Source organism: Vulpes lagopus, chromosome 3 (assembly GCF_018345385.1).
Source record: "Vulpes lagopus strain Blue_001 chromosome 3, ASM1834538v1, whole genome shotgun sequence".
Lineage (NCBI taxonomy): Eukaryota > Metazoa > Chordata > Mammalia > Carnivora > Canidae > Vulpes > Vulpes lagopus.
The window spans coordinates 90,808,514-90,828,333 of record NC_054826.1 but is presented as its reverse complement, the minus strand read 5'-3'; the positions used below and the strand labels follow the sequence as shown (position 1 = coordinate 90,828,333).

Below are 19,820 nucleotides of genomic sequence, written 5' to 3'. Positions count from 1 at the left end.
TTAACACAAGTTTGAACTGCACGGGTTCCCTTATATGCAGACTTTTTCGATAAATACAGTATAATATTGTAAATGTATTTTTCTGCCTTATGGTCTTTTTAATTACAATTTTTCCTCTAGCTTCCTTTATCGTGAGAATACAGGATATAATACACATAACACACAAAATACGTGTTAATCTGCTGTTGAAGGTATCAGTAAGGCTTTTGGTCAGCAGTGGGCTATGAGCAGTTAAGTTTCTGGAGAGTCAAGGGTTTATTTATGGAGTTTTAACTGCACACAGGTGGTCAGTGCCCTAAACTCCCGTGTTGTTCAGGGGTCAGTTGTACTGTGTTTTGCTTAAGATTTTGTTTGAAAAAAAAAAAAGAATTCCAGTGTAGAAAAAATGCAAGTTGGCCACATTGATGCATTCCAACCTCTTTGTTTTAGAGTTAAGATAAACGAACCCCAGCCAGGAGCTGGGGTGGGTGCTCCTTGAGGACACGGTGACCACTTAACTCCATGTCTTCATCCATGCCACAGAGGAGGTAGTGGAGGCACCCCCAGCTGGGGCCTCTGTGTCCACTGCCCTTTGTCCTGAACCTTTGCATACCTGAGCCCCTGGGAAGCAGGCTTGTTGGAAACAGCTCAGAAAACAATTGTAAGGTTTAACATTTACTGAATTTCTTTTTATTTTTTAAATTTTTATTTATTTATGATAGTCACAGAGAGAGAGAGAGAGAGAGGCAGAGGCACAGGCAGAGGGAGAAGCAGGCTCCATGCACCGGGAGCCCGACGTGGGATTCGATCCCGGGTCTCCAGGATCGCGCCCTGGGCCAAAGGCAGGCGCCAAACCGCTGTGCCACCCAGGGATCCCCCATTTACTGAATTTCTTTTGCATCCCTCTACCACACTCACTTTCGTTCTACTGGGCAGACACCGGGACGGATCGCCCACCCCAGTCAAAGCCTGCTTTTTGCATCTGATCTCTCTTGTTTATCCCTAACTGCTCAGTACCTCCCATCAGCCCCACATCTACCCTTCATCACCCTTGGTGGAATGAAAGGCGGCGTGCCCTCATGATGTCATGTCCTTCTGGGCCGCAGGACTGAAAGGGGATGGTGAGGACTTTCCCTGCCTCCTGAAATCACTCCCTTTTGACGATTGCAGGCTCTTCCTGTGCTTTCTATGTCAGGCTGGGTTCTTTCCTCGATGGAATTTGTATAGGATTTCTTTGTAAAGCCCTGAAATTAAAAAGCCCATGAATAAGTGATTATAGTGAATATACTTGTCATTCATCCATTTGGAGTTTAACTGAAGAAAAAGATCTGGGCCCAGCATGTTGAACTGGGCCTATAACTTAGACCTCTAACCTTCCTCCGGCCCTTCTCATTTCTCTTTGTGCTGTTCTGCTGCACCCCCCTCCCCTTTTTTTTGAGTTCTCACTGACCTCTGGCACGCCCTAGAACTTATTTATTATGAGTATTGTTTTTCTCTACCTTGCCCTCACTAGATTACAAAGCTTTATGGGACCCAGATCTTTGTTGGGCTCACCTTTGTGTCCCAAGCATTAGAACCATGCTCAGCATGTGGCTCAGTAGGAGCCTGTTAGATTAAGGCCGGGATGAAGGTTAGGAGTCTGTGATGACTTGTTCCAGGTACCTATCTGTGAAAGAAACAAGTTGATAGAAGCCCTACATTGAAAGAGTTAAGCTTTTTATTTTTATTTTTGAGATAAGAGAGATTTGGATGTCTCTATATGCTGCTAGAAGGAAGTCCATGAAGAGTAAGATGTCGCCAACAGAAGGGAGAACCAGATTGTGGGTGGAGCACTGCCCCTGTGGAGCTAGGGACACAGGTAGAGGAGTTATGGGGACAGGGGGGATGCCCAGATTTGATTGCCATTGCCCACTGCATTCTGGGGAACACAGGCTGCGACAGCAGAATTCAGTGCTACGACTGGGGAAGACTCTTTTGGACTACCCACACTTGGAAAAGCATTTGCTTTGCAGTAACTTGGACCTTGCAAAGGTCTGTGGGGGGTGCTCTGCCCCCCAGGCTCAGTGGTGATGATGGTGACAGTGCTGTGTGGCTGGCCCCACCCATGAAGGGGGCAGGGGGCTTGGCCATTTCCATCTTGAAGCACAGCCAGCACACCAAAGCCGGGGTCGCACCAGCTCAGGGGCCGGTGAGTTCTACTCCACTGCTCCTTGTGAACAGGCTGGAGTGAACAGTCCACGGAGCCGGCTCCCAGCCTTAGCTGTACTTCAGTCCAGCTCCTGGCTGCTCTACACGCCTTTTGAAAGCTTCACATGGATTAGGGCACAGATGCCACCCTCCAGTGCGATTACCTGCCTCTTACTGTATACTCAGGCATATCCAGTGTCCCACTGGAGACGTGGGACTGTTCGTGCCTTATTTCCCATTGATCATGTGGTCCTGTGAGTTATCAGCCGACTCTGGAGAAGCCTTGGTTTTCTGTCAGGGCTTAAAGCAAAAGGTGAGTGCTGTGGGGTCGTCAAGGCCACAGCCTGCATTGAGCCTGCCGTATACACGCACTGTTCTTTGATTCACACGGTGTGGTCCCTGACCAGCAGCACTGACTTCATCTGGGAGCTTATTACACATGCGGATTCTCGGGCCCCACTTCATTCCTGATGAATCAGATGCTCTGGGGTGCATTTCAGCAAACCTGTATTTTAACAAGCTTCCCCGGTGATTCTGTTTCACACCATGACCTAGCCTGCTTCTTGGCAAATACCTACCTTTCCTCAGAAAGGAGCTCAGATGAGGATCCACATCTTTCAAGGCCTCCTTCTTGGTGGCCCTCACAGCCACCGCAGCCTCACAGGGAGCCCTTCCTCCTCCCCCCATCCCACGGCCTGGGCCCTCTTGGGTACCAGCCCGTGAAGGTACCAGGCAGGTGTTTGGACCAAGCAACTATGGGGTTTCTGATTACATGAAGTAATCTGTTTTACAAACTATATTCATTATCTTTCATTCTGTGCTATGTTATGCTGCTCAGAACACAAATTACGTGAATAGTAAATACATTGTTAAGAAAGCCATTCCTATTGCTTGAAAAAAAAAATCAGAGCTTTGTTTGATATACACACAAAGACACACACACATATACAGTTATACAAACGAACCTACAAGAAATGACACAAAATCGGGGCGCCAGGGTCGCTCAGTCAGTTAAGCATCTGCCTTTGGCTCAGGGCGTGATCACAGGGTCCTGGAGTCGAGTCCTGCATCGGGCTCTCCCTCTGCCTATGTCTCTGCCTCTCTCTTTACGTCTTTCATGAATAAATAAATAAAATATTTTTAAAATAAAAATAAACAAATATCCTTTAAAAAAAGAGAAATGACGCAGAATCGTATGCTTTAGTTAAGTAGGAAAGTTTTGATATGAGAACACTTCCTTTGTGATTTTTTCACCAAGAAATAGGTCCATCTGCAATCTTTCTGACTCTTCTTTGACATTTTTTATTACTTTTGATTTCCATCCTCAGGAAGGGTAGATGTATCACAAGAATAAAAGTACAAAGTCCTACTGTGGTTCAGGAGAAAAAAACACCAGCAGGGTTGATTCTTGGGCTGTTGTTTAGGTGAAAGGCAGCTTGCCTGTGACCAAAGCAATTGATACAGGAAAGGGAAAAAAATCTTTTTAGGACCCAGAAAATAAATGAGATTAGAAATGAAAGATTTCATCTTGTACTGAGTAACATTAATCAGAAACTATTAACAAGGCATATTATTGTAACATGTCTAAATGGTAAGAGAGAAAAAATTCTCCAAGGACAGAAGACCAGATAGATTACTTTTAAGTGGCGTAAAATCAGATGGCCTCAGATTTCTCTAATATATCGGACTTCTCTGGGAAGAAGAGGCACTATCTTATTCTGAAGCCTTATAAAAAAGGGTGGCACACAAGTCTACTGAATCCTGTGGGGCAGCCATTCCCAAAGAAGGACAAGAGAAGGACTGTACCAGATCCTCAGACTCTCAGAAAGTATCTTTGCTTGATCAGGACCCCAAGGACTGTGTGTGTGTGTGCACATTTTGGTAAGTATTTGTGAACCAGTGATTCATGATTCAGGTCAGTAAACTAGAGGGTATGGGAAGGCACAGGGGTGATGGAGCCCCAGGGGCTTCCCCCTGGTGAAGCCTTTACAGGAGGCTCAGCAACAGTCGTGGCTAAGAATCAGACTCACGTCATGGTGAGCAATGGGCAGAGGATATGTGTATTTTAGTTTGCTCGGAATGATAGTGATGTTCTTTTTTTTTTTAATTTTTATTTATTTATGATAGTCACAGAGAGAGAGAGAGAGAGGCAGAGACACAGGCAGAGGGAGAAGCAGGCTCCATGCACTGGGAGCCTGATGTGGGATTCGATCCCAGGTCTCCAGGATCGCGCCCTGGGCCAAAGGCAGGCGCCAAACCGCTGCGCCACCCAGGGATCCCGATAGTGATGTTCTTAAACAGCAGAGTCTGATTTGGCTGCCACAGCTGCTGGCTGCATGGTGCATGGTGTCTCTGGGGCCATGTCATTTTTCTAAGGGATTGGGATGCCATTCTCATGACCCAAGTGGGCCCAAGGGTGGCATCCCTGCCATCTGGCCCAGCCCAGTCCACTTGAGTTCAAGACTCTGAAGACCTGCAGGGTTACCCACAGGTGCTGGTATTCATGGTTCCTGAGCCAGTTAGGGTAACGACAGCAGCAGATTTGAAGGACTGCCCCCTTCAAAGGGTCATTTGGAAATTATAGGCTGTCTGGAGTGGCCAAAACCCCAGACCCCCAAAGGTATTCCACTCACACTGGTCTCTTGCTCACAGTTTTGCTTCCCACCTTGTCTCTTATCTCTTTCAAGCTGATGGTGTAGTTTGGTCCAACTCTGAAGGCCTGAGTATCGGGGGTGGGGCCTGGTATACATACAGTCCCAGTTTGAGTCTGAAAATCTGAGGCCTGGGAGTGCTGATGACTGAGGGCAGAAGAAGATGGATGTTGGAGATCCCTGGGTGGCTTAGCAGTTTAATGCCTGCCTTTGGCCCAGGGCATGATCCTGGAGTGTTGGGATCCAGGCCCACATCGGGCTCCCTGCATGGGGCCTGCTTCTCCCTCTGCCTGTGTCTCTGCCTGTGTCTCTGCCTCTCTCTCTCTCTCTCTCTCTCTGTGTCTCTCAGGAATAAATAAATCTTTTTTTAAAAAAGGGGGGAATCCCTGGGTGGCTCAGTGGTTTAGCGCCTGCCTTTGGCCCGGAGCACGATCCTGGAGTCCCGAGATCGAGTCCCACGTTGGGCTCCCTGCATGGAGCCTGCTTCTCCTTCCTCCTGTGTCTCTGCCTCTCTCTCTCTCTCTCTCTCTCTCTGTCTATCATAAATAAATAAATCTTTTTAAAAAAAAAAAAAAAAAAGAAGATGGATGTCTTAGTTCAAACAGGAACATGACACGGCTCTGACTGGTGCCATGATCCCCACCCCAGCCACTCCTCCATTCATTTGGGACTCATCATCCAGCACCCCTCTTAACCATCAGAATTCCCCCTGCCCTCTCCAAGACCCTTGACATTCAGAACCCTTGATGTCCAGAAGCCTCTTGTGACTTTTATCTTCCATTTGGAACTCTTGGGCCCAAGTCTGCTACATCTAGTGAATGTTGTGATTTGGATAATGGTCACTCCTGGGGGGAGACCAGACCACCAGCTCTGTTTGGTGTTCCCACTCTTTAGATTGTATGAGTCTTTGGTTCTCCCTTCCCTTCCCTGGCACTGGTCATACCTGGCTGTGTGAATCGCTTCCTTGTATAGGATTAGAGTATATCTGTAATAAAATTCAGAGTGAAGCTCCTGGTCAGCTGGGGATAGGGTTGGCCTTGGGGTTTCACACACTGGCCTTTAATCTACATGAATATATTATAGGTGGCCAATAGTTCAATGGAACACTTGTGAACAGAAAGGAGGTGTGTTGACTGCCTGCCCTGTCTAGCCGGATTTCACTGGGGGCACCAGTGACTGACCTGGTTTCTACTTCCATAAAACTTATGGTCAGGCAGGAAAACCATTCATCTAATAACTAGCAGTGTGATCAGTATGAAGAGACAGGCTGGGAGGATGCTAGCAAGGGAATCTCTAGCAAGGGAATATAACTTAGGCTAGGGAGTTGGGAAGAGCCTTCCTAAGGGGATGATGTTTATTAAGACTTTAAAAATAAGGTGAATTTAAATAGGCAAAGAAGGTGTGGGTGTGGAGTGTGGGAGTAAGACTGTTCCAGGCAGTTTTGGTTATGCAAGATGAGTAAATCCTATAGATCCCCAGTACCGCATGATGCCTGTGGTTAATACTGCACTGCATCCTTCAGCATTCCCTAAGAGGGTAGATCTTTGTGTTGTATTTTTTTATTAGTTTATTTTATTGATATATAATTGACATACATCACTGTATGAGTTTAAGTGGTACAGCATGTTGGTTTGAATTACATATTTTGTGACATGATTACTGCAGTTAGTTAGCATCTCATATGGGTACAATAAAAATAAAAAAGCAGAAAAAAATTCCTTATGATGAGAACTCTTAGGATTTACGCTTTTAACTTTCATATAAATCCTAGAACAGTGTTGACTATACTCATCATGCTGTACGTTATATCCCTAGTACATATTTGTCTTATAATTGGAAGTTTGCACCTTTTCCCCTTCCTCCATCCCCTGCCTCTGGTAACTACAGATCTGATCTCTTTTTCTAAGAGTTTGTTTTTAAATTTTGCATATAAGTGAGATCATGCAGTATTTGTCTATCTCTTTTTGACTTATGTCATTGGCATATACTGTCAAGGTCCATCCATATTATCACAAATGGCAGATTTCCTCGTTTTTTTATGGCTGAATAATATTTCATTATTGACAAATCAATTGATATACATCTATAACGATTTTTAATTCATTTTTCTGTTAATGAATACTTAGGTTGTTTCCATGTCTTGACTATTATAAATAGTGCTGCTATAAACATGGAGGTGCATATATCTCTTGAAGGTAGCATTCTTATTTCACTTGGATACATTCCTCAGAGTGGAATTGCTGGATCATATGGTAGTTCTATTCTTAATTTTTTTGAGGATCTTCCATACTTTTCCATACTGAGTGCACTGATTTACATTCTTATCAGCATTGTAGAAGGGGTCCTTTTCTTGTCTTTTTGATGATGGCCATTCTAATAGGCATGAAGACATAGCTCATTGTGGTTTGATTTGCATTTCCCTGATGACTAGTGATGTTGATCATCACTTCATGTACCTGTTGACTTTTCATATATCTTCCTTGAAAAAATATCTATTCAGATCTTTTTTCCCAATTATTGATTTTTTCCTTTGAGTTGTATGAGTTATTTATAAATTTGGATATTAGCCCCTTATCAGATATAAAGTTTGCAAATATTTTTCCCATTCCATAAGTTGTCTCTTCACTTTGTTTATTACTTATTCTACTGTGCAGAGGCTTTTTAGTTTGATATAGTGCCATTTGCTTATTATCTATGATGTTGCTCATGCTTTAGGTGTCATATCCAAGAAATCATTGCCAATACCCTTGTCAAAAGAGCTCTTTTTCTGTTTTCTTCTAGAAGTTTCATGGTTCCACATCTTCCATTTAAGTCTTTAATGCATTTTGAGTTAGTTTTTGTGAGTGGTGTTTAGAAGTCCAATTTCTTTCTACTACATGTGAACATCTTATTTTCCCAGCACTGTTTAAGAGATTGTCTTTTCTCTTTTGAGTACTCTTGGCTCCCTTGTCATATATTAGTTGACCATATATGTTGGGGTTTATTTCTGGGCTTTCAACCTATTCTGTAGGTCTGTATGTCCATTTTTATGTCTGTATCACACATTTTGATTGATATAGTTTTGTAGTATAGCTTGAAATCAGGAAATGTGAGGCTTCTCACTTTGTACTTTCTTCTCAGGATGACTTTAGTTATTTGAAGTCTTTCATAGTTTCACATAAATTTTAGGATTGTTTTTTCTACTTCTGCAAAAAGTGACATTGGAATCTTGATAGGGATTACATTGAATCTATAGATGGCTTTTGGTAGTATGAACATTTTAACAATACTAATTCTTTCAATCCATGAACATGGGATATACTTTCACTTATTTGTGTCTTCATTAATTTTCTTCATCAATGTCCTACAGTTTTGAGAGTAGAGATCTTTTACCACCTTGGTTAAGTTTATTCCTAAGTATTTTATTATTTTGATGCTATTGTAAATGGGATCATTTTCTTTATTTCTTTCTGTCAGATACAGTTGTCAGATACATTGTTACTATATAGTGATGCTACTGATTTTTGTATGTTAATTTTGTATCCTGGAATTTTACTGAATTCATTGATTAGACTTAACAGTTTTTTGGTGGAATCTTTACATTTTCTATATATACAACCATGTCATCTGTAACTAGAGAAAATTTTACACTTCCTTTTCAGTTTTGATGCCTTTTCTGAAATAAGGCAAATAAGGCAACATACTGGCCTTGTTTCTGATCTTAGAAGCAAAGATTTAAGTTTCACTACTGAGTTTTATATTAGCTCTGGGCTTATCATATATGGGCTTTATCATGTGAAGTACATTCCTTTTGTACCTAATTTGTTTAGTTCTTTTTTTATCATGAACAGATGTTGAATTTTGTCAAATGCTTTTTTTTAAAAGATTTTATTTATTTATTCATGAGAGACAGAGAGAGAGAGAGAGAGAGAGAGAGAGAGAGGCAGAGACACAGGCAGAGGGAGAAATAGGTTCCTTGTGGGAAGCCCAATGTGGGACTGGATCCCGGGTCTCCAGGATCAGGCTCTGGGCTGAAGGCATGCTAAAACGCTGAGCCACCCGGGCTGCCTTTGTCAAATGCTTTTTCTGCATCTCGAGATGATCATATGATTTAAGTGTTCTTACCAAAAAATAATGATACTAACAGTAATAATTAATTAATAAAGAGTATGTGAGGGAACTTTTGGAGGTTATAGATATGTTATAACATAGATTGTGATGATGGTTACATAGGTATATACATATCTTCAAACTCACCAAGGTGTATACATTAAATAAGGCTAGCTTTTTGTGTGTCAGTCATGCTTTAATAAGATGTCTTAAACAGAAAAATAATATTTTAGGAAGAAAGAATAGTATGTGCAAAGGTTTGGGATTCTGAAAGGGAAATATTCTGGAAACTGCAGGCATTCCAGATGTCTGGAGTAGAGAAAGAAAGAGGTAAACATATTGCATGTGGTGATAACAATCTGGTTGGGGCTTGGGTTATGGAAGACTTATAAACAAGAATGTGGCTTTTCTTTAAGGACCACTGTGAACATATTGAAAAATGTCTTTTGAAAAAAAATATATGTGTGTGTATACACATATGTGTGTGGTGTGTGTGTGTGTGTGTGTGTGTGTGTGACTGTGTAATACCATGTATACCATCACCCAGGTTCTTTGAAGGGATTTAAGGGAAGTGAGGTAGTATGACTTTTTCTTTTTTTTTAAATAAAGGATCATTATGATGACCACATGGAAAATTATAAATTATAAAGCTGAGTAGACTCAGAGGAAGCAAGGCTCAGTGAGGAAATGTGGACTATGGTTGGGGCAGTGGGAGACACATGGGCAAATTCAGAAAGTAGAAGAGATAGTATAAGAAGATTGAGTGTATGAAGGTAATAGTGGGAAGTGGGGGCCAAGGCTGATGCCCACATTACTAGCTCTAGCAACTGGGAAATGCTACTGGAAATGGAAATGCTACTCTGAGATAAGGAACACTATTGGAGGAGGGTTGTGAGAAGGCAGAAAGGTGATGCTTTCTGTTTAGTCCCTGAAACACTCGAGATTGTCCAGCAGGTAGTTGGCTGTGTAGAGATTAAGCTAAGGAGAGAGCTTAGGTCTGAAGTAAGCTTGAGTATCCTTGGTCCATCAATCATATCCAAAGTTGAAAGAGAGAAGTTGTGTAGAGAAAGGAGAAGAAAGGACAAAACAGAAGCCCAGAAAAAAAAAGCAACATTTAAGGCATGAAAGGAATAACTGGGAATGAGGCTGAGAAGTAGGCCAGAATAAAAGAAAAACCAAGAGAGTGAGTTTGTGGCAGCTGAGAGAAGAGCATGTGTAGGTTCCCAGAGTTGGTCCTTTGGGAGGCATGGAGAGGAGAGAGTGGAGATGAGCACCATTCAGGAGGTATGATTAACAGCACCTGGTGAGTGATTGAATAGGAGGAATGAATGAAAAGTGAATGTGAAGGATGTTTCCCATCTTGCCCAGCAACTGGATTGATTCACTTAGTGAACAGGGGCACAGAGGAAGTTCTATAGGTGGAGACTTGAGTTCCGTCAGAAACATTGGGTTTAAGGAGTAGCAGTCCTTTGTAACCTACCAGAGATGTCAAAGGGAATGTAGGAGTAGGATGGAGTCCCAGTCAAGAGCGTGACTTGGTAGAGGGGTTCCAGTACAAATGCAGGGTGTTCACTATTTCACTAGGGGATCTGCAGGACTGTGGCACTTAGGGCTTAGAGCCGCTTAAAGGAGCTAGGGCATGGTGACACCTTTTATGGTTTGAGCCAATGGCCTGTTAAAGAGTTAGGAAAATAGTGTTATTGTTGTTATTGTTTTATTATAATTAACATATAGTGCTGTATTACTTTCAAGGTATATAATGGTTCAGCAATTCTATACATTACTCACTGCTCATCATGATAAATGTACTCTTGATCTCTTTTGTCTATTTCACCCATCCTCTATTGTCTATTTCACCCTCCCTCCCCTCTGGCAACCACTGGTTTGTTCTATTTAAGAGTCTTCTTTGTTTGTATCTTTTTTTTTTTTTTAAGATTTTATTTATTTATTCATGAGAGACACAGAGAGAGAGGCAGAGACACAGGCAGAGGGAGAAGCAGGCTCCCTGCAGGGAGCCTGACGTAGGACTCAATCCCGGGTCTCCAGGATCAGGCCCTAGGCTGAAGGCGGCACTAACCTGGTGAACCACCCGGGCTGCCCTGTTTGTCTCTTTTTTATTTTGTTTGTTTGTTTCATAAATTCTACATATGCATGAAATCATACGGTATTTGTCTTTCTCTTACTGACTTATTCACTTAGCATTCTACCTTCTAGTTATCGATGTTGTTGCAAATGGCAAGAACCCACCGAATGGGGGAAAGATACTTACAAATAATATACCCAATAAGAGACTAATATGCAAAGTGTATAAAGAATTTATACAACTCAATGCCAAAAAAGCAAGAGCAAATAATCTGATTAAAAAATGGGCAGAGGACCTGAAGAGACATTTTCCAAAGAAGGCATTACAGATGGCCAAAGACACATAAAAAGATTTTTTTAAAGTGAGAACTCTTCATCTCTTTTTCTGCATATTTTTTTGGGAAAAGATTTTGGTTTTTAAAGATGTTTAGAATTTTCATATCTCTACTACATACCTCCGTTTCATACAAGTACATGAGTTTCCTAGAGGCTCATCCAGTCCCACTGTGTTCACCTGTTTGTTTCTATGACGATTCCCAAAAGGAGATGGTGAGGCCCCCACAAACTCCCCATCAGAACACCAGCTGATGAGCCACCTACCTGCAATGTTTTAAAATCCTCAGTGACACCTTGCCTTGCTCTTCTAGCTCTCACTGCTAAGTGATATTCTCACCACGCTGCAGAATAGTGCCTTATAGGACATGGAAACAGAAAGTGAATTTAGCAGTTTTTGGCATTAGATACCAGGGCCATTTTGCTATCTTTATTAAAATGTATTGCTATTCCCTTAAAGAAGAAAAAATGAGCTAATGAATCTAGGAGAACTGAAAACACACACATATGTGCTCACACACACACACCCCCCCAATAAATCTTCCTCAAGAGACCTTCCAAAGGACAGACGGCAATGTGATGTCAGTTGTAGAATAAAATGGTCTCCATAGACCTTCTAAAATTCTTTAATGCTAATTTTGCATGGGCTGGGAATTCCACCCTGAATGGGTGAGGGGTTTTGATTATTGTCTCTGGCTATGTTTTTCCCTCAGAACAAATTGGAGAATGAAGAATTTTCAGTCATTACATTTTATGTTAATTTCTTTTATCTTAATTCAACATTTTATTATGGAAAATTTGAAACATACACCAAAATAGAACAGTCTAATGAATCCAAATGTACTAATCATTCATTTTCAACAAATGTCAACATTTCGCTATGTGTCTCTCAGCTACTGCCCCTCAGCTTTCTGAAAGCAAATCCCTAGACTCCTATCATTCCAGCTGCAAAAACTTTAGAGCGCATTGCTAACATAGGCTCAACATAAAATTACACTTAGTAAAATTCAGTACCCAGACCACGTTTCTCAAAAACATTTCTCAAAAATCTGTGAGATCTCTCTATATATACTTGTGTGTGCATTCATGTGCACACGTGCACACACACACACACACACACACACACACACATACATTTACGGTTGCTTCTTAAGTGTCTTTTAATCTATAATACTCCCCTCACCTTTATTATTCCCCTTTCATTCATTTATTGAAGACCACCCCAAGACATTTGTCCAGTAAAGTTTTGCACAATCTGGATTTGGCAGATTGATTCCACTTGAGGTCTTTAACATGTTCCTTCTAAACTCCACGTTCTCTAAACTGTGCTGTAATCACCCCCTTATCTGCAGTTTTGCTTTCTATGGATTCCATTACTCATGGTCAACTGTGGTCCGGAAGCAGGTGATCCTCCTGACTTATTGCCATCAGGAGGTCATAGTAGCCTAATGCTGCTACATCACAATGTCTTGTATTACTCACCTCACTTCGTCTCATCACACAGGCATTTTATTATATCATGTCACCACAAGAAGAAGGAAGGATGAGTGTAGAGCAATCAGATATATTGAGATAGACAGAGAGGCAGAGACAGAGAGAGACCACATTCACATTACTTTTATTACAGTGTATTGTTATCATTGTTAAATTTTATTAGTAGTTATTCTTGTTAATCTCTCATTGTGCCTTATTTATAAATGAAACTTTATCACAGGAATATTTGCATAGGAAAAAACCATAGTATATCTCGGGTTCAGCACATCTGCAGTTTCAGGCATCCATTGGGATCTTGGAATATAGCCCCTGTGGATAAGGGGGAACCACTGTAATTAGACTTAGAAAGTTTACGAGATTTGGCTTCCTTCCTTCCTCCCTCCCTCTCCTCTTTCCTCCCCTGCAAGAATACTTCAGGTAATACTGTAAACTTCCTATTGCATCACATCAGGAGATACATATCATCTGGTTGCTTCACACTTTGTGATGTTAAGTTTCAGTAGTGGATTCATGTGTTGTTAACTTGACTCATCCTTTACAAAAGTTCCTCATCAACCTTTCACCTAAGGGTTTTGGCAGCCACTAATGATCATTGCCTAGATCCATTCTTTCATTAGGGCCTACGAAATGATGATTTTTAAATCTTACATTAATTCTGCATTTATAAACTGTAACTCTCCTATCAAAAAGGAATTTTTCTCATCAACTATTTGGATACTCTGAAATACAGTTCAAACAGGAAAGGCAGGATTAATGCTAAATTCTTTCCTTTCATTTAAACATTTTTAGAATAATGAATCGGTGCCATAGCAACCTCTAAAGGTGACCAGTAGGGTCTTTTCCCCCCAGTAATATAATGGACTTGTAGCTTTTTAAAATATATATTTTATGTGTCTAAATCCATTACAATCATTATTGATTTGTTTGCCCATTCTGTATGTGTTTTTGTTGAGGTATTATTTAATACAATAAAATATACATATTTTTAGTTTTCAGAGTGATGGATTTCACATTAATATAGATCCCTGTAATCACCTCCCAAAACATGATCTGAGCATTTCCATTGCCTTAAAGAGCCTCCCTGTTGCTATCATTCCCAGCACCCTTTCCAGGCAACCATTTTCTGATTTCTGATGACTCATTTCTGTTTTAAAACTTCACATAAATGGAATCATATCTTACTTTACTCTTTCAACACAAGTAATGTTTTTTTTTTTACATTCTGTCTCGTTGTTGTATATGTCAGCAGCTCCTCCTCTCTTATTGCTGAGAAGTACTCTACTGTGTGAATATATGATAAATTTGTTCATTCATTTTCCTGCTGAAGGAAGAGTTGGGTGTTTTCCCATTTGCAACTGTCAGGAGTATTCATGGAAAAGTCATTTTTGGACATATGTTTTGGTTTCTCTGGGGCAAATACCTAGAGATTCAATAGCTAGCATATAGGAAAGATATATGTTTAACTTTTTAAGAAATTGCCAAACAGGTCTCCAGAGTACCATTCTCCTCTCCCACAGCACTGTATGAGAGTTCGAGGAGTTTCACATTTTTACCAGTATTGGGGTTGTCAATATTTCTTTTAACAAATCCTGTAAGTTTGAAGCAGTACCTCAGTGTCATTTTAATTTAATTTCCTTCATGGCTAATGGCACTGAACACCTTTTCTTATGCTTTTGGATAATATTTTTGGATAATATCTTCTTTCACCCACTTTCTAAACATTGTGTTATTTTATTGTTGATTTGTAAAGGTTCATTATATGTATACTGGATACTATTTTCTTCTCTTTTTTTTAAGATTTTATTTATTTATTCATGAGAGACACACACAGAGAGAGGCAGAGACATAGGCAGAGGGAGAAGCAGGCTCCCTGCAGGGAGCCTGATGCAGGACTCAATCCCAGGACCCTGTGATCATGCCCTGATCCAAAGGCTTAACCTCCCAGGGGCCTCTGATACTACTTTCATATATATGTACTATGAATATTTTTCTCCAGTCTGTGATTTTTCTATCCATATTTTTCTGTTTTCATCTGAAACTTTATGGTTCTAGCTTTTACATTTAGATCTTTGATCCATAAAGCCTGTAAAGAAAACATAAGAGAGTATATTGAGGTAGGCAATGTTGTTTTGGACTGGGCACAAAAAATACTAACAATCTTCATAAGTGACAAATGAGACTTAATCAAAATTTAAAATTTCAGCTAATCAGATTGTACCATTAAAGATGTAGAAGCAGGGACACCTGAGTGGCTCAGTGGTGAGCGTCTGCCTTTGGCTCAGGGCATAATCCCGGAGTCCTGGGATCAAGTCCCACATCGGGCTTCCTGCATGGAGCCTGCTCCTCCCTCTGCTTGTGTCTCTGCCTCTCTCTCTTTCTCTGTGTCTCTCATGAATAAATAAATTAAATATTTTTTTAAAAAGATGTATAAGCAAATCGACACACTGGGGGAAATGGTCACAGTGTATATATCTGACAAAGGAATTTTATCCAGATTGTATATGATAAATCCTAAAAACCAAGGGTAGAAAATAGCAAGATATTTGAACACCCACTTTGCAGAGCCTTCTTGCTTTCTGACATAAGAGGTTTTGGTGTCATTTTGTATGTTTCCTATTCCCCGACCTATAATCAGCCCTTTCTCCAAGAAGCCCTAGTTCCTCCTGATGGGAAATAGTGAGAGTATAGAGACCCAAGTCTTGTCATTAAGGTGCCCATTGCTATTGGATTGTCACTGTGTTGCCTTTTCAATGAGCAAAGCTAGATCATATTGAGTTTTATAGACAGAGAGATGTAGATCATTGTTTCACACAAATATTTCTTTTTCTTCATACAAATATTTCTGATTCAAGTTTGTGATTACAGAATTTTTACTTCTTTGATTTTGTACTTTTGCTGAAAGACTTGGTTCTTATTGGCATAATTTCTTATTTGCATGATTCCACAACCACGTAAATCATAGTTTCAAAATAAGAATACCAGCTACTTAGTAAACTGAATGAATTTTAATACTTCTTTGTACCTTTTTTTATCCTTAGGAGGTGTTCCACTGGGGATATGTAGTCAACATTCTATGATTTCAGGTTATTTGAAGTAATTTGCTCTGTGTGGTTATGTCACATTCTTGATGTAGGATGTTAGAATTATGTGACAATGGACAATGAGCTTCACTTTCTTCTCTCCTTTAGAGTTTATAAGTCAGTTGATTAAAATCATTCGACCCAAAGCTTTGACCTTAAAAAAATTTCCTAGAGCAATTTTAGGTTTGGAGTAATATTGACAGAAAGGTATAGAGATCTTCCATATGCTCACTGCCCCGACACATGTGTAGCCCCTCCCATTACCACTATCCCTGACCAGAGTGGTACGTTTATTACCTTCGATGAACCTACACTGATGTGTCATTATTATGACATAGTTTATACTACTGTTTGCTCTTGGTGTACATTTTATGGGTTTGGACAAATACATGATGACACACATCCATCATCTAGCATCTAGCATCATACAGATTATTCTCACTGCCAGAAGAATCTTCTGTGCTCTGCCTATTTGTTCTCTTGTCCCCAATCCCTACCAACCACTGATACACTTACTTGTCCATAGTTTTGCCTTTTTCAGAATGTCATATAGTTGGAATTGTACAGTATGTAGCCTTTTCAGATTGATGTCTTTCACTTAGCAATACGCATTTAGGCTTCCTACATGTCTTTTCATGGCATGATAGCTCATTTATTTTTACAGCTGAATAATAGTCTATTGTCTGGATGTACCATAATTTACTTATTCATTTACCTACTGAAACACATCTTGGTTGCTTCCAAGTTTTGACATTTATGAATAACTGCTATAAACATCCATGGGAAATTTTGGCAGTACTGTATGTTATAGCAATATGCATGCACCAAACAGTTTTTAAAAAGATTTTTTTATTTATTTGAGAGAGAGAGGGAGAGAGAGAGCACAACCGAGGGGAGGGAGAGGAACAAGCAGCTGAGCACTGAGCCCTCTGTGAGGCTCAGTCTCTTAACTCTGAGATGGTGACCTGAACCAAAATCAAGAGTCGGATACTCAACTGACTGAGCCACCCACGCACCCCCCTCAAACACTTTTCTAGGCTAATTTCTATCCAGCACCCTCTCAGTCTTTTGATTCTATAGTGTCCAGCAACCCATACTGCCAGAGGAACTGCAAATCTGGACGTCTGTTTCACATGGATTCATTTTGTGTGTAAATCTGCCCCAGCCCACCTTCATTGTGGCCAAGCTCCTGGATCTGATTAGGTGGGGGCTCAGTTATTATTATTATTATTATATTATTATTATTATTATTATTATTATTATTGCTAGAAGATTGGAAAAAATTTTAGAACTGTCAAGCGTAAGGAGAACATTGAACCCTTCCCTCCCCCAAAGCATGTTATTGATTGTCAAAGCTAAATTAAATTCTCATATATCAAAGCTAAGCCAGAGAGGAGAGGTAGCCCATATAGGGGTTAAAACAGGGCCCCCAGAACTATGCAAGTGGGAAGAGAGCAGCACTGTTATCGGTGAGTGGAACAAAGGAAAAAGAGCTCACAGGCCTTCTCTGTATCCTTCATCGTGTGGTACTTTTTTGCACCATAGTTTTTTATTCAGTATTTAAGAAGATAAGCAAGTGGGTAATAAGTTTGAGAATGGGTTCCGGAAATGTCATTAAATTGACATAGGAAAGGAAGACATTTAAAAATAATATCTACTGTTGATTGGCACTAACACTGTGCCAGACGCTGTGCTAAGTGCTTTATAAACATCAGATTATTCAGTCCTCATGACAGTCCTGTGAATTAGTCATTGTCGATTCCATTTTTACAGATGATGCTAGGATTGGCAGAAGCCAAGTAATTCGTCTGAAATCTTGGGGCTAAGAAATAGAAGAACCAGGACTCAACCCCAATCTGACTCTAAAGCTCCCTGTGGCTTTGCTCGCCCACTGCTTGGTGTCTTTATTCATCCGGGGCATCTCAGTCATCCACCCTCTGGGTGGCTGTGAAAACTGCAGATTATGCACTGATGTCATCATATAGAAGGTGCTCAGGATGTTGCTAGTATATAACACAGATCATAGAGTAATTTCATTTATAGTAGGTACGATGTTCATAATTCCTATGTAGACACACAGATAGATCCCATGCCCATACATCTATTTCATGTAATACACTATCTCATATATAGAGAAGTGTAGTTATGTAATAAACAAAAATGTGTTTGAAACAGCATGAAATTGGATTTCCTCATCCATAAATTGTGTTATATTTATGTCTAAGTTATAGTTCAAGAAACAGAACCGCGATGTTGATATTTTTATAAATGGTGTCTAATGTATTTCTATTAAGGGGAGATATATTTTCTGTGTTGAAATGTATTATCATAATAGCCAAACCATTTACTCTACCACTGGAAAATGGTGTGGTAGTCTGTCTGGAATTCCACTTGCCTGCTCCCAGCCTGCCAGATCTATTGTAAATTATTGTAGGCGTCTGTGAGTTATTTTATAGGAAGCATCCATCTATTTTTACAACTCTGAAAAGTCTGTCACTCTCATTCATCTCCCTGGGAATAAAGCAATAATTTGATTCTCTATAAATGTGAACCTGAATTTACACCATCCTCTCCAGTTGGGACTGCAGTGATGTGGGTGATTTATAGTTCTGTGTCTCTGGGGCAGGGGACTAAAGTGGCATCCTGGCCCAGTGCGTTTGTTAGCATTTTCTATTACTTCTGCAGGAAAGGGGATGGAAATCAACCTGTCCCTACTGTGTTTAAGATTTAACTGTTTTGCTCCCTGTACCATGTGGGCTTGTTGAATGCCATGCCCCAAGGGGCAGCCCCAGGGGTCCTGAGCCCTCCATTTAGCTCTGGACCCCATAGTTGGGTGGATGTCCACAGATGTACCTTGGACACTGTCATGTGCTCAGCTTTGAGAGACCATCAGTGCAAATGCTTATACTTCAGAGGTTCAATGGTAACGTGGTCAAATGTTTGAGGCCTTCCGGATATTTGCTGTCCTGTGGAGAGCCTGTTGGGCAGACCCATGCTATCCATCTTTGGCACCTGTCTTTTGGCTTATTGGAGAAGAGTTTATCTGGGAAACATCAGTGTTTTATCCTGTGATAAGATGCCAAGAGGGCTATCCTTTTGTCAGTTGCTTGGGGTCCTGTGGAACTGAGGCTGTTTGAGCCTGGAAATCTGGATGCTTCCTTGGCCAGGGAAGCAGGCAGTGGGAAGAGAGCTTGAATAATCACTAAAATGAGGAAGTAGGGAGCATGAAAAGGAATCAGAGCTGGAGTGTATAGCCAGAGAATTGGAGTTACAGGAAGACCAGAGGGATGATGAGGCAAGCAATGCAGAGAGACATCCTGGAGGAGGACCTGAGGCAGGTGGGGTCTGTTGCCCTGGGCTGACTTTCCCATGCATTCTACAGCATGGTATTTGAGTGGGCTGGCTGCACTTATAGGACTCAGCCCTTGGCTCTAGTTCCCACTATGGAATCCACAGTCAAGCATGAAACCTTGACTCTCAGTTCTCTTTATTATACTCTGAATCTGGAAGGTTTGTGCTGGTGGCTCTCCCTAATTGAAACCACTTGTCCCGGAAGGTCATTGCCTGAGTATTACATACCAGTCTGTCTCAGCAAGGAAACTGTTTATGCAAATGGCCTGGATTATTGTGGAAGCTCTTATTGAAGTGACTTAGTTTGGGGGAAAGAAGTCTAAGTGGAAATATGGTGGATGGATTTGCCAGTTGTCACCTCAACTTTGAAGCTACTGTCCATCCATATGCAGAATGCCATGTATGAGCATTTCTTCTAGTTGACAATCACATGTAGCCACTATCTGCTCCACAGAGTATGAAGTGGCTTCCCATTTGACTATTTTGTAATTAGTTCTCTCTTCTTTAGAAATTCTAAATGGAAAATATATTGTGCATTTGACAACTCCATAAATTTTGAAATACTCAAGCTTAG

General features: G+C 40.8%; 1 protein-coding gene across 1 annotated transcript in view; it reads left to right on the top strand.

The window, feature by feature from the left end:
• GALNT17 (polypeptide N-acetylgalactosaminyltransferase 17) overlaps positions 1-19,820 on the top strand; it is a 433,146-nt gene that overhangs the window by 322,357 nt on the left and 90,969 nt on the right. The window lies entirely within an intron of this gene.